This window comes from Pristis pectinata, chromosome 8 (assembly GCF_009764475.1).
Source record: "Pristis pectinata isolate sPriPec2 chromosome 8, sPriPec2.1.pri, whole genome shotgun sequence".
NCBI classification, from domain to species: domain Eukaryota; kingdom Metazoa; phylum Chordata; class Chondrichthyes; order Rhinopristiformes; family Pristidae; genus Pristis; species Pristis pectinata.
The window spans coordinates 80159695-80173179 of NC_067412.1; the positions used below are offsets into that span (position 1 = coordinate 80159695).

The window sequence follows — 13485 nt, forward strand, 5'->3', positions numbered from 1 at the left end:
ATAATGCTTGATAAATTGTTCTCACAGGATTAACATTTTCAAAAGGGGATATAACATTTCATCTACTATTGTGTCAGTGTACATTAGACAGATCAGATTCTGCAGAAGTAAAATGCAGCTATTATTTCAAAACCTCTGCCAGTTATACATGAAACAAGTTGAACGTAGACAACTCTTTATCCATCCAGCTAGATAGTAAGATCCACAGCAATGCGCCAGAATGTCACGTCTTCACTTTCCAACCTGACAATAATAACCACAATGCCTTCCACATGGCAAAGCCTTAATAGTCTCTCCCTTCAGAGAACTCTGTGCCACACCAATCTCATCAGTGCTTCTGGGAGCTCGTGATCAGTCCCATGTGCAATGACAGTGCCAGCATTAAACACACATCTCCAAAAATTTACTTTCATCTTGACAAGCAAGGTCTGATACATGAATTCTCTTTACCATTAAGGAGCCTGGGAATAAAATGCCCTCACTGGAAGTTCTGCTATAACACATTTTACGATTCACAGCAAAATGTTTCATAACCTGTATCATGAATCTTAATGCATAGTACGCTACATTACATTATTAAACCCAGTAACTTATTCTGAGCATACCCTTTGGATTCAAGTATAATCAGGTCCTTTTCAATGAGGCTTGAATAATTTTGTTTCCAACTAAGTTTTCAATAAATGTTCCTATATTGTTAATAACATTAATCTGTCCAAACCTTCATGGGGTCCTATGGTTTCATTTTTGTTCAGAACCATCTCAGATATGTATTTTATGTGCTTTGTTAATAGATCTGCAGATTTAAAATTCCTGAAGGGTATGGCTGCACAAGTAAACCAACAAACATAATCAAGGCCAAGTCTATGGTGAGATGAGGCAGAGAACAAACATATACCACATTTCATATCTTCAGAATCAGGATTAGGTAGTGAGAAAGACACTAGTGCACTACTTCTCTGTGTTGGGAGTGTTGTTAAGGTGTATTTTAGTAGGTGGGATGGAGAGATCTGTGACAAAGATTAGTACTCGCCCTGGCATCACTTCATTCAGAGTCATTGACTTGTCAGTTGCATATATATCAAATCACTAATCAAGCTGAAAATAAGTATTTATAGACCTTTCTTAGTAGAATAGTTAAGCAGACTTATTACTGGTTTCAAGAAGCTCTCTCACACCATCACTATCTTGTAAATAAATAACAAGTTTCAAGCTGTAGCTGCTTCTGCACATTACCCTGCTCCACACAAGCCCTTTGAGTCCCAGACACAGCTGGAGAGCCCATTCATTCCTTGGGTCTCACTCAGCCAGGGGTCTCCCAACTCTCCATCACCTGCCTAACTTCTGCCTCCAGCAAATGGACCAATTTCTACATCCTAATCATGTCCCTAATCATCTATCCAACTAGCTGTCCTGATTCTTCCCTTGAATCCCACACCCTTCCTCAATCCTCTCTATGATCCCATTCCTCATTTGTCTTCTCATCTCACAATAAATAAAACAAGGTATGTACCCAGAGAGAGAATACTCATGTTTGGTGAAGACCATGCAATATATTTCATTATTCTGATGCAGAGTTACAAACCAAAGCATCGACAATTCCTTTCCCTTCACAGATGCTGCTCAGCCCGCTGAGTTCCTCCAACTGATTATTTGTTGCTCCAGATTCTAACAGCTGCAGTCACTTATGTCTTTATTTCATTATTCCTCTGCTTGCATATTGGATTTCCTGAGTGGATAGATTTAATCATCCCATCCAATTTTAGCACTACTTAAAGAGACAAAATTTTGTGTGAACACTCTTCTGGTACAGGATCCTCTCTGCCTGATATGCCTGCATTTGGTCAAACAACAAACCAGCCTATTACCAAAGTAACTGCCTGTGAAGTGTCCAGTCCATACATAAACCAGAGCCAAAATTTGATTCTATTGCTGCCAAAACTCTCAAATGGAGAGGTGCTATAATTAAATATATTCCATTTCATCAGGAAAATATAATTTCCAGTTTAGATTCAGCATTCAAGGAATCCACTCCTCACCTTGGGAAACATTTAGGATTTAAAAGACAGAAGAAACATGCAGAAACATTTGGTTTCTTTTCCTCTTATTTTCAGGTTATAAGATTTGTTGATAGGCTTCCTATCATGAAATTTGCTATACCAGGCCATAAAGTTTAATTTCCCCCATCTCCACCCTCTCTAGTCACCGGCACTCTCCGATCATCTCAAGCTACCCTTGAGCATCCTTAATGCCACTGATTCCCACAGTGACTCAGAGACTCTGTTCCTTCCCATGGTCTCCCCTGCCCAAGGCCTCCCACCTTTCAGTGGTCCAATGGTCAACCTCCGATCAGAAGTGAAATTTTGGTTACTGTGCTCCAGCCCAAGCAGATAGTTATCAGTTAAGATTCAAATCTTATCAGTCTATGTTGCCAGTTGCTTTTCAGTTAATGAATTTTCTGCACATAATCACGCGATCAGAAGATCATGATGCTATTTCATCTTCTGCATTTGCCCAACTTGCACAAGGCCATTTTCAGACATAAGCAATAACAGGATTCACTCTGGTACCAACAAAAAATATTATCTTTATTTGGATTTATTGTGGTCTAAAAAGTTTTTATCAATGTTGCAATTAACCAAGCAATTGAATCCACAATGAGGATAAAAGATGATTGAAAGATGGAATTTGTTGGCTAGAAGTTCAATATTATTTTCAATTACAATTAAACCTTCTGTATTTTATTCTGTTAATAGTGAGTCTAGCATATTGTGAATACATGAACAATACACAGTTGGTTTATAGATTTACAAAATAAGTTTGGAATTTAGCTAGAAGCTGTAGTCTATGTCTGTAAGTACTCAATTATACATATTTGATATTTGTGGAAACCTTTATTCATGCAATCTTTAAAGAGGAACAAACTGTTGCAGTTTTAAAAACAGAATTATTCCACAGTCCAATGAAATGGACAAAAGCTAAATTTAACCATTCCTTCAAATTGTCTGAGCATTTCATATAGGTTGTTTATATCATTGCAACGTCAACCAAAGGCCTGGTGGGAAGAAAGTGTAACAATATAACAGCACAATCTCACAATCTAATGTAGTTAAAGGAAGAGCCTCCAGACATGGGTATAATCCTTGAACCAATTGCCTTCCTATAAAAAACAAATAATAAAGTTATTAACAACTTCTGAACTTCCTTTTTCTGTGGGCAATTTCAAAGTAGCAGAATCTCATTTTTATTCAGCCAAAAGTTTTATCAAACCTTTATCAGTGCTGTGCTCCGGTACCAGAACAAATATATTTAATATGCAAAGAGTGCAATGTTCTTGCAATTAAAAACTATGTTTAAAAGTCTGACTGTACAAGTGTTATTACCCTTTCTGGTAGACAATACTATAAATTAAAAATATAAAAAACAGAAGAACCAGAGGCAGCCCCTTAACTGAGGGCAAAGTCTTGACCCCTTGCAGTTGCTCTGTTATTTAAATACTATCACAGGTCAGGAGATTCTGGACCTACACTCTTATTCTAACCCCGATATGCATTGATTCCTTTAATATCGCAAAATTAATTGATCTCTGTTTTGGACGTATTGAATATTCACAATTCACTTGGGTAGAGAATTTCAAAGGTTCAATATGCTTCAGGTGAAGAAATTTCTTCTCATCTCTGCTGTGAGTGGCTGACTTTGAAATTGTGACCCTAGTTACAGACATCCCAGCCAAGAGAACCACCATTCCTGAAACTCATCTGTCAAGTCCCTTAAGAATTCTGTATGTTTCAAAGAGATCACCTCTCATTCTTCTGAACTTTAGACAACAGGCCAATCTGCTTGAACTCTCCTCATAGGACAATTATCCCCATGCTAGGAATCGATGTGATGAACCTTCGTTGCTCTCCCTCACTAGTAATGGCAATAACACTGCATGTTTAAATACTTCATCTATCCAGATAAATTATGTGCTTATGGAATATTAGAATACTGCAGCACAAAAATGGGCCATTTGGCCAAATGAGTTGGTGTATTTTTGTTTCCTTGTGGACCACATGGATTAGGAATTTCTCAAAGCTGTTTCCATTGCCTTTCAGTAGCTTTGTTGGAATTGTACAGAACCCACTTTTTGTGACAAAGAAATCCATTTTCTAACTGCCTTTTCTTGAAGCATTTAATCTGCCGCTTATTGTCTACTTGCACTGTACTTCCTCTGTAGCTGTGACACTTGACTCTGTACTGTTATTGTTTTTACCTGTACTACCTCAATGCACTCTGTACTGACTCAATGTAACTGCACTGTGTAACGAGTTGATCTGTGTGAATGGTATGCAAGACAAGTTTTTCACTATACCTTGTTACAAGTGACAATACTAATACCAACATCAATAATCTCTTCAGTTATTTTTGATTGTTGATTCATTGTCATCTGCCTGACCAATGGAAATTATCAGTGATAATTTACTGATTATGACCCCTGAAAGCCTAAAAACATCAAACTTAGCTTTCTGTCTTCTGTCTTAAACATATAACTCCATCTCTGGTAGAATCCTGAGGACACATGACATCTTTTCTTGATCTGTAACAACCTACACCGCCAACTATACACTGTAATCCATCTAAGTCCACGTAGATATTTAATATTATCTCCTTGTTTTTGTACTGAATCTTAAGTCACTGAAGATCACAAGATCACAAGACAAGAGAGCAGAAGTAGGCCATTCAGCCCATCAAATCTGCTCCAAAGAAAAGGGGAAAAAGAAAAAAGAGATGAGAAATGGGGGGGGGGGGAGTCTGCTCCATGAGCAAACAAAAAACTATTCTAACCCCAATTTCTGGCCTTATCCCCATATCCCTTGATACCTTGACTAATTAGATATCTATCTCTGTCCTCCTTAAACACCTCCAATGATCTGGCCTCCACTGCTGTACGTGGCAAGGAATTCCATAAATTCACTACCCTCTGGCTAAAGAAATTTCTCCTCATCTCTGTTTTAAACCTGTACCCTCTAATTCTAAGATTGTGCCCTCTGGTCCTGGACTCGCCCACCAAGGGAAACAGCTTGGCCACATCTACTCTGTCCAGTCCTTTCAACATTTTAAATGTTTCTATGAGGTCCCCTCTCATTCTACTGTACTCCAGTGAGTACAGTCCAAGAGCCGACAAACGCTTATCATATGTAAGCCCTTTCATTCTGGGAATCATCCTCGTAAATCTCCTCTGAACCCTCTCCAACATCAGCACATCCTTACTAAGATATGGGGCCCAAAACTGTGCACAGTATTCCAAATGAGCCTCATTAGTGCCCCATAGAGCCTCATCAACACTTCCTTACTCTTATACACTATACCTCTCGAAATGAGTGCCAGCATAGCATTTGCTTTCCTTACCACCGATCCGACCTGGTGGTTAACCTTTAGGGTATCTTGCACGCATACCCTCAAGTCCCTTTGTACTTCTGTACTTTGAATTTTCTCCTCTTCTAGATAATAATCTGCCCGTTTATTTCTTTTTCCAAAGTGTACAACTGCACATTTCTCAACATTGAATCTCATCTGCCATTTCCTTGCCCATTCTCCTAAACTATCTAGGTCTCTCTGCAACCTTCCTGTCTCCTCAATACTCTCTACTCCTCCACCTATCTTGATGTCATCTGCAAACTTAGCCACAAAACCATTTACTCCATCATCTAAATCATTAATGTACAGGGTAAAAAGAAGCGGCCCCGACACCGACCCCTGCGGAACACTGTTAGTAACTGGTAGCCAACCAGAACAAGATCCTTTTATTCCCACCCTTTGCTTTCTGCCAACCAGCCAATGCTCCACCTATTCTGTTATCCTACCTGTAATTCCATGATCTCTCATCTTATTAAACAGTCTCTTGTGCGGCACCTTGTCGAAGGCCTTTTGAAAGTCTAAATACACAACATCTACCGCCTCTCCCTTATCCACCCTACCTGAGATTTCTTCGAAAAACTCCAATAGGTTGGTCAGGCAGGATCTTCCCTTCACAAAACCATGTTGACTTGGACCTATCTTGCCTTGCACCTCTAGGTATTCCATAACCTCATCCTTGAGGATGAAATGGGTGGGTTGGTGACTTGTGAAAGGCTAAAGAGCAAAAAAATCTTGAACAGTAACAAAACCTTTTAACAGAGATGGAATAATGAACAGACAACCAATTCACACCGAGGAACTGGTTTGCTCATTTGAATGTTGCATTGAGGTTGTCTGCAGTCAGTGCTTTTAAATAAAGGCAGCTAGCTTTCCCAGACCTTAAGAAATATGGTACCTGAAAGAAGGTGTGTTTGACTGATTCCACAAGCTAAACATATTTTTAGACTCTTTGCAGTCCAAGAGGAGTGGGAGTGCTGCAAATTCTCATTGGAGCCTTATTATTGAAACTGTTTCTTCTGCCTTTCAGCCAGTATATTGCACATCAGAACATTTTTTTAAATGTTTCCTCATGTTGTTTCTTATTCTTTAGCCAATCTGTGTCTCCCGGTTACCATCACAACTGCTGCTGGAAACAGTTCTTTCGGACTTATTCTATCAAAACATGTATAATTTCAATAAGATTAAATCACCTTAAACCTTCTGTGCTCAGAGAACAACAGCAGTATCCTCCAGAGTGTCTCACAGAGCTGAAATTGTTATTGCTGGAATCATTCCAGTAAAACTCTTGCTCCTTTCTTGGTCTCTACATTCTTCCTGAAGTGCGGTGTTCTGAACTGAACAGAACACTCCAGGAAAGAGGTCCTTTTATTCTCTTTCTTGATGCATGTACTCTGTATTTTTTTTTCATGGATTCAATAAAAATATTGTAAGGGGAAAGAGGTCCAATGGCAGCAAAGTCTGGAAGTCCAAGATATATGGAAGATTTACCACACATGTACATAAACACACAGGTTTTTTTTTTGCTTTCAATGCTTCACATCTTTATGGAAGGAAGGAGTTTTACACAGATGCATAATTGGGTTTATTAATAATAAGGAAATTAGTTCAATCCATTTCTTTTTCCTTTTTAACTCTGTACTGAAATGGTCATGTCTTCTCGATGGAAAATATAGCCCTTCTTGTTTAAGACAGATTTAATGTTGTTCATAAGTTTTAACACAATATATATTGATTTATTATACATCTGTAAATAAACCACAAAGAGCTTGCTGAACTTGCCTTTGCAAACCTGTAACACGATTTGGCTTCACATTTTTATAGCATGCCACAAATTTGTAACTGAAGCATTTTCCATTCTTTTCCATCTGTTCATTTCTTTTTGTTCCCACAGGGTCTAACACCCACATACACAAATGTTCTATGAGACCTTGATTATATAATTACCTTCTATATCACAAAGTAAGAACACTGCTATCTACAGGATAACTACATTGCAGCTTTCATAGCAGCACTTAACACAGTGTTTCCATTTTATTGAAAAATTTGCTTGCACAACAACAAGGTACCACATGACTTTTTGAAACTAGTTATAATAACTACTTACCTCATCAATTAAGTGTTACAAGAGGAAACAAAGCAGACTTAACACGAGACCTCCCACAACTACAGTGATGTAGCAATAACAATGAGCAGTCTGAAACATGTCATGGTACTTGTCTTTATCCTGTATTAGAGGGTAAAGATCAGATCAAAGAAATGTCTCAATGTTTTCTTCAATTAGTTACTTTGAAATAGCTTACTGTATTTTGCATAGGGAAATGCAGAATCCACACAAATTTATTTCATACATTATAGTTTTTACATATTTATGAAAATTGAGTGAAATAGAGGACCGATTATTTATTTTCTCCTGGAGGTGACTGAGGGAAAGAAAGTTGGTTTGATCAATTACTCGGGCTTGTTGCAACATCATCCTTTGGTGTTTGACATTCACCTGAGTGAGTCGGCTGGCCAGAGTTCTCTGTTTTAACAGAATTCTGAAAAACAACTGGGAAAAGTGATCCCAGCTTTCTCTGTAGGATCCCAATCACTCGATTTTTGTTTTAATGAGTTCCTGAAGAAACTTAATTTGATTGAAATCTCCTTCCTTTTGAAAACAACCTTTGATAGAAGGGAAATCATTGCAGCAGGCTTCTGTACCTGGTGGCAAAGGATGTAGGCTGGCTACTTTTTACATGTTAGTCAGATAAGGAGAATTGTTTCACCACCTGGCAAGGAAGATTGTGCAAAACTTTGACGAAAGAATGGCAGATTGAAAGGCTCCATCCAAGATCCAGCACAAGTACAAGGGTGACACAATAATGCAGTTAATAGAGCTGCTGTCTCACAGCTCCAGAGATCTTGGATCAATCCTGACTGCTGTCTGTGTGAGCTTGCACATTCTTCCTGATGCCATCTGAAATTCCCCTGGATACTCTGGTTTCAGCCCACATCCCAAAGCCATGGTTCAGTTGACCATGGTAACTTGTTCCCAGTGTAAAAGTGAGTGATGGAATCAGAGAGGGAGGAATTGAGGGGAAAATGTGGAGAATAAAATGGGATTACTGAGAATGTGTGCTTGATAATTGTTGCTGAATTGATGGTCTGATGGGCCTGTTTTCATACTATCTGACGCAAAGACTCTACAATGGGCCACTTGTGATCATTCTTGGATTCTATGGGGGTGAAATTTGCCATTGACCAGTGATGTTAAACATGGGTGAGGATATTGTCTACTGCTTGCACTTGTCTCCACATATTTTGTTCCATACTTCATTGGAGGGAACTTGTATTTATTACTAGAAGCCAAAGAAACATTTATCCCCCCTTAAAGTTTCTCACAAAAGAAACTAGCTGATCACTTGTGATATTACAAACCATACAGCAGTTTGGGAAGCAGGGCAATAAAGCTGGTAGAAGCATTGGAGTTTCTTCGTGCTGCCGAATAAGGTGGTGAATGCCACAAAATATAACTATAGTGAGGTACAGTTAGAAAACTTGCATTGGCAGCATTCAGTACAATAAAAAGGTGATCTAAAAGTACAAACGTAACAAGAGGTATAGGTTTTGAAGATATTAAGTCAATCGAGATGTACATTTTTTTCTGCAGGTTAATGGAATATCTCAAAAGAACAAGAACATAATGGGTGAATTGGGTAACACTGGTGTAAAAAATAGAAAATCCAGCTTTCAAGGCATAAACAATGTGTAAGGTTTGAAAAGAAAGTAAGATATTGCTCAAGTGGTGTTGGGTGAGACTATCGAATGACAACAGAAAAAAGAACTGTTAAAAATCGCATTGGGTTCCAGCAGAGCTTGAGAAAGATGATGGTGATCTGATGGAAGTGTGAATTAGTTTGATAATGATGCAAGATGGAATGTTTTGAGATTGGTTGGTGCATCAGAGAAGACAATAAATAACTTCATCCCTCAGGTAATGAGTATTAGATTGAATTTGAGAAACTGAAGAGTGTAAGTGAGTCCAGATGCTGGCAAAACCTGGGAGGTAGAAGAATATTTTTCCAGAAATAAAATAAATCCATAAGGGATGGTTGAATAGACAATATTTTGGATGGCTTAAACTGAGCTGGCAAATGAGGGGATGATGAATTCAGGACGATTACTTTCCTTAACTCATCCAAAATGGATGAACATTTCCAAAATTCCACCTGAAACAATTCTACTTCATTAGACATTGCATCAGTATTTCTTTGTAGTATTAATCCAAATGAAGCATACCTTAGTGGAAGTGCTCTACTCAATATGAAAATCTTCTGTTGAGAATACTACCTGTTGAGCAAAACTGCCAATTATTCAAAATCAATGCAAATATCAGGAAACCACATTACATTATGACCGTTCTACAGAATGATCAATTGAAAATGAGTTTAGTGTACTCATTATCAAATTTACAAATTGTCTGTGGTATTTTGGTCTATGTTTTGTACTCATAGCATCTGCATGATAATTGTTTATTCTATATCATGTGAAATAATGCCACATTGAACAACATAACCAAAAAAATTGCAAAGTAGAATGCCATTCAGTCAATATGATTTCATTTTTCTGAACTAAAACACCCAAATATTTTTCTGTTACTGGGTTTTAAAAAGAGTTCAGCTATTTATCATTCTCTGCATACAGAAATATTTTCTGAAAGCACTCTTATTAGCCTTCCACAGCTTCAAACCTACGCCCTTTAGTCCTGATGACTTGACATACTTGAGGTCAGTATTTTAAAACTGCTTCCTTTGTCTTGTCAAGTGTCTTTTATGTGCCTCCTACGAAGTCCCTTTATTGGATATTTCTGAAACTGATACACTCTGATGAATGTATCTTCTCCTCTGATCATTTCTCCTCTATCATGCTAAAGTTCAGGCAGCTGGGATGTAAAACCTGTTCTACGTTTCCTTAATAGAATGCAAAAAAACTTACAAGGATTGCATTTCTTTCCCACTTCCCCATGTATGTCAGTTATATGTATTTAATATTTATTTCAATTGCTTTGATTTATCTTACTTGTTTTTTTGTTGGGACCATATGTTGCCTATCAACTAAATTAAAATCTTATTGGCTTGTTTTGTTCATGATTTTAACAGTTATCACACAGAAGGGGTCTGTTTTGTTTTTTTTAGCACTTTATTTAATCCTAATTGAAAGGACTGTACTGTAAGGCATCAAATTTATATTAATTCTTTCAGCATCATTTCATTAAATATTTTAAGAGCTTAAAATATTTTAATATTTTAAAATATATTGGACACAGTATGCTGATTCAAAACAATTCAGTCAATTAAGGAATGACATGTTGGATTTGATTGTTTTGCTTTTCATCATTTTAATTTAAAAAAAGCTACATGTGAATGTAAATCCACTATCCTTACAGACAGTACATTTCAGACTATAACTATTCAAAGTGGTGAGAAAAAAAATCCTCATGACATCTCTGAATCATTCACCAATCACTTTAAGTGTGCCTTCCCGTCCTTGACCTCTTCAGTAATGGGAGCAGTTTCTCTCCAATTACCCCATCAAACATATCAGGAGTTGGTACACCTTTGTTCCATGAAGAACAACCCTGATGTAATAGCAGATATTTTAATCAAGGAACATCTGCAATAATAATGCAGGAAATATTCAGAGTGATGAGATGAGTGGAAGGCAAGGGCATGATGTGCAGTGGAATCCATCTTATTATTTCTTGAAACTTGGCTTGCAATTCAGCCCAGACTCTGAACTGATGGCCACCAGTCTTAGATGATAAAGATTTGAAGTTAAACATTTTCATATTATCTTCTGACAAGGAAAGAGTCCATTGAGTCCATCAAGTCTTTGCCAAATGTTAGACCATTCCTACCTGTCCCATTCCCATCAACTGCCCACTGATTCTTCAGCTACTTAAATACTTGAGGGTTAATTTTAAAGTAGCCAATTTTAAGAAGTCATTTAAATTTACCCCGTGTATGACAGCCAAAGCATGAAAATACAGAGAAAAGTTTGCAATTGTTTTGCACTCTCATTATTTCAAGACATTGCAAAGCACTTCACAACTAATGATTTGTTTTGCAAATGTGATCACCATTGTGTTGTAGGAAATGGTGGCAGTGCAATTCATATAATTCCAGACACAACTGATTATTCAGAGTTAATAATGACTTTCATTTCCTTGACATTGTACCAAAGGTAAGAAATGGATGCTGAGGACTTGTGAGAGAAAATTTGAATTGGACTTGGCTTATTATTGTCACATGTACTGAGATACAGTGAAAAGCTTTTTGTTTGTATGCCATTCAGACAGATCATTCCATACATAATCCATTCCATACATAAGATCAAAGCTGAATGGCAAAGTTGAATGAGCAAGCATAAGGCAAAAGAAGGTGAGCAAGAAATTTTCTGAGATACTTGCGTAGAGATGTCTGCTATCAATGGTGAAGCAGAGCTTGGGATGTAGGGCTGGGGTAGCTTGTAATATTATGGTGTGATGGGGTTAGAGAGAGAAAATTTAAAGACTACAAGGATATTGAGTTTAACATGAAATTGTGTATAATTGCATATTATAAGTACTTGGGGTATCAATGTACATAATCTAATTGCAAATCACAACCACATAATGCATAATAAATTAATCAAGAAGAGACCTTTTTATGAATTGGCAAAATAACTATGGACCAGATCCATAGATAACTAAAGGTCATCCTTATTAATGACTGTGGCACTTTACTTTGTTTAGAATTCTTTTTAACTTCACATTTTCCTGTGCTGTGCTTGCTAGATCGTTCACTTAATTGCATGATGCCCTTGAGTTGTGTCTATAAAGGACAATTTTTGCCTTGTGTTATCTCAGGTAATGTGCAGAGCATCTTCCACGCACCTAAATTTTCTGTCAATTGCTTTCTCAAACATGCTTCAAGTTTGTTAATTTCAGCCATCGTAATGTGCATTTATATAGCCCTTTAACAAAGAAAAACATTAAAAATGGCTGCTCTTTCTGAAACTGAAACACCGTGACATATTTTTTTCTGATCATTTCTCCACTATTGTGCTAAAGTTCAGGCAGACAGGATTTGAATACACATATAATAAATAGGGATTATTTCAGTAATTTACCTTAAGGTGGACACTTTATACATCCCATCTGTGTAGATTCAATCTCATGCTTATTTGGTGGAAGTGCTTCAAACCATCTCTGTAATTGTTTTTAATGATGTGATGCTTGTAACCCTTATATATAAATTGAGATTGTTAAAGAGTGAATAAATAGCTTTGCAGTTTTATTGAAAGTGGTGAGTATAATTTTTTTTAAAACTATAACAGTCTTCAGAAGAGGAGGGGAGAAAATTGCAAGGATAAAACCTTGAAGGGAAGCTGCCTTGTGAGTCCCATCCTTATTTAAGTGCCCAAAGTAGACAGTGATTAAACATCCCCACTCTCCTGCGCATCCTAGGATTATCTAAAGAGGTAACGTCATTTAGCAGTTTCAATTTCAGACAGGAATCAGGATCTCCTTGAAGTTTAAAAGAGGTTTGAGGTGATCTTGATCTTGAAGTCCAAAGGACATTTTAAATGGCCTGGAACTCAATTAACTTACAGAATTCTTTTAGATCTAAATGAATATCGTGATGTATATATGCTTCCCATTAAGACGCTCAGTTATATATTGTTATTACACTATCTTTGTTGTAAAACTACTGGACCAAGACTTTGTCTCAGTAAATTTTAAGCCAATTTATTGAACAGGCTTAAATTGCATGTAGCACATTGTGATGTGTAAGGTGCTTGTTCCTATTATTTCTAGAAAGGAAAACGGAATGCTAGATCTATGGAAAAACACAATAAGTCCCAGAAAAAGAGAAAAGGCTCCCTAATAGTGTGAGTATTCTTCATTAAACTGCTTTGACAATCATCTTGACCTTGGTGGAGTGGAGAAATAAAAATGATAGTATCTCTGCCTTGTGGATCTACTGAACAGGCAGAATATGCTCTGCGCAATGAAATGCAAGAAGATTTCTTCTGTTGATATGCATAAGTGACAACAAAGAAGCAGTA

At 37.2% G+C, this 13485-nt stretch overlaps 1 protein-coding gene across 7 annotated transcripts in view; it reads left to right on the forward strand.

Annotated features, from left to right (window-relative positions):
* tenm1 (teneurin transmembrane protein 1) overlaps nucleotides 1-13485 on the forward strand; it is a 1611625-nt gene that overhangs the window by 551671 nt on the left and 1046469 nt on the right. Inside the window, exon 1 of one of the 7 annotated variants that reach the window (XM_052021041.1) lies at nucleotides 13238-13308. The exons of the other annotated variants lie outside the window; for them this stretch is intronic. The gene's annotated coding sequence lies outside the window, so the exon portion shown is untranslated. Of the gene's footprint in view, nucleotides 1-13237; nucleotides 13309-13485 lie in introns of those variants that run through there. 7 annotated transcript variants of the gene reach the window in all.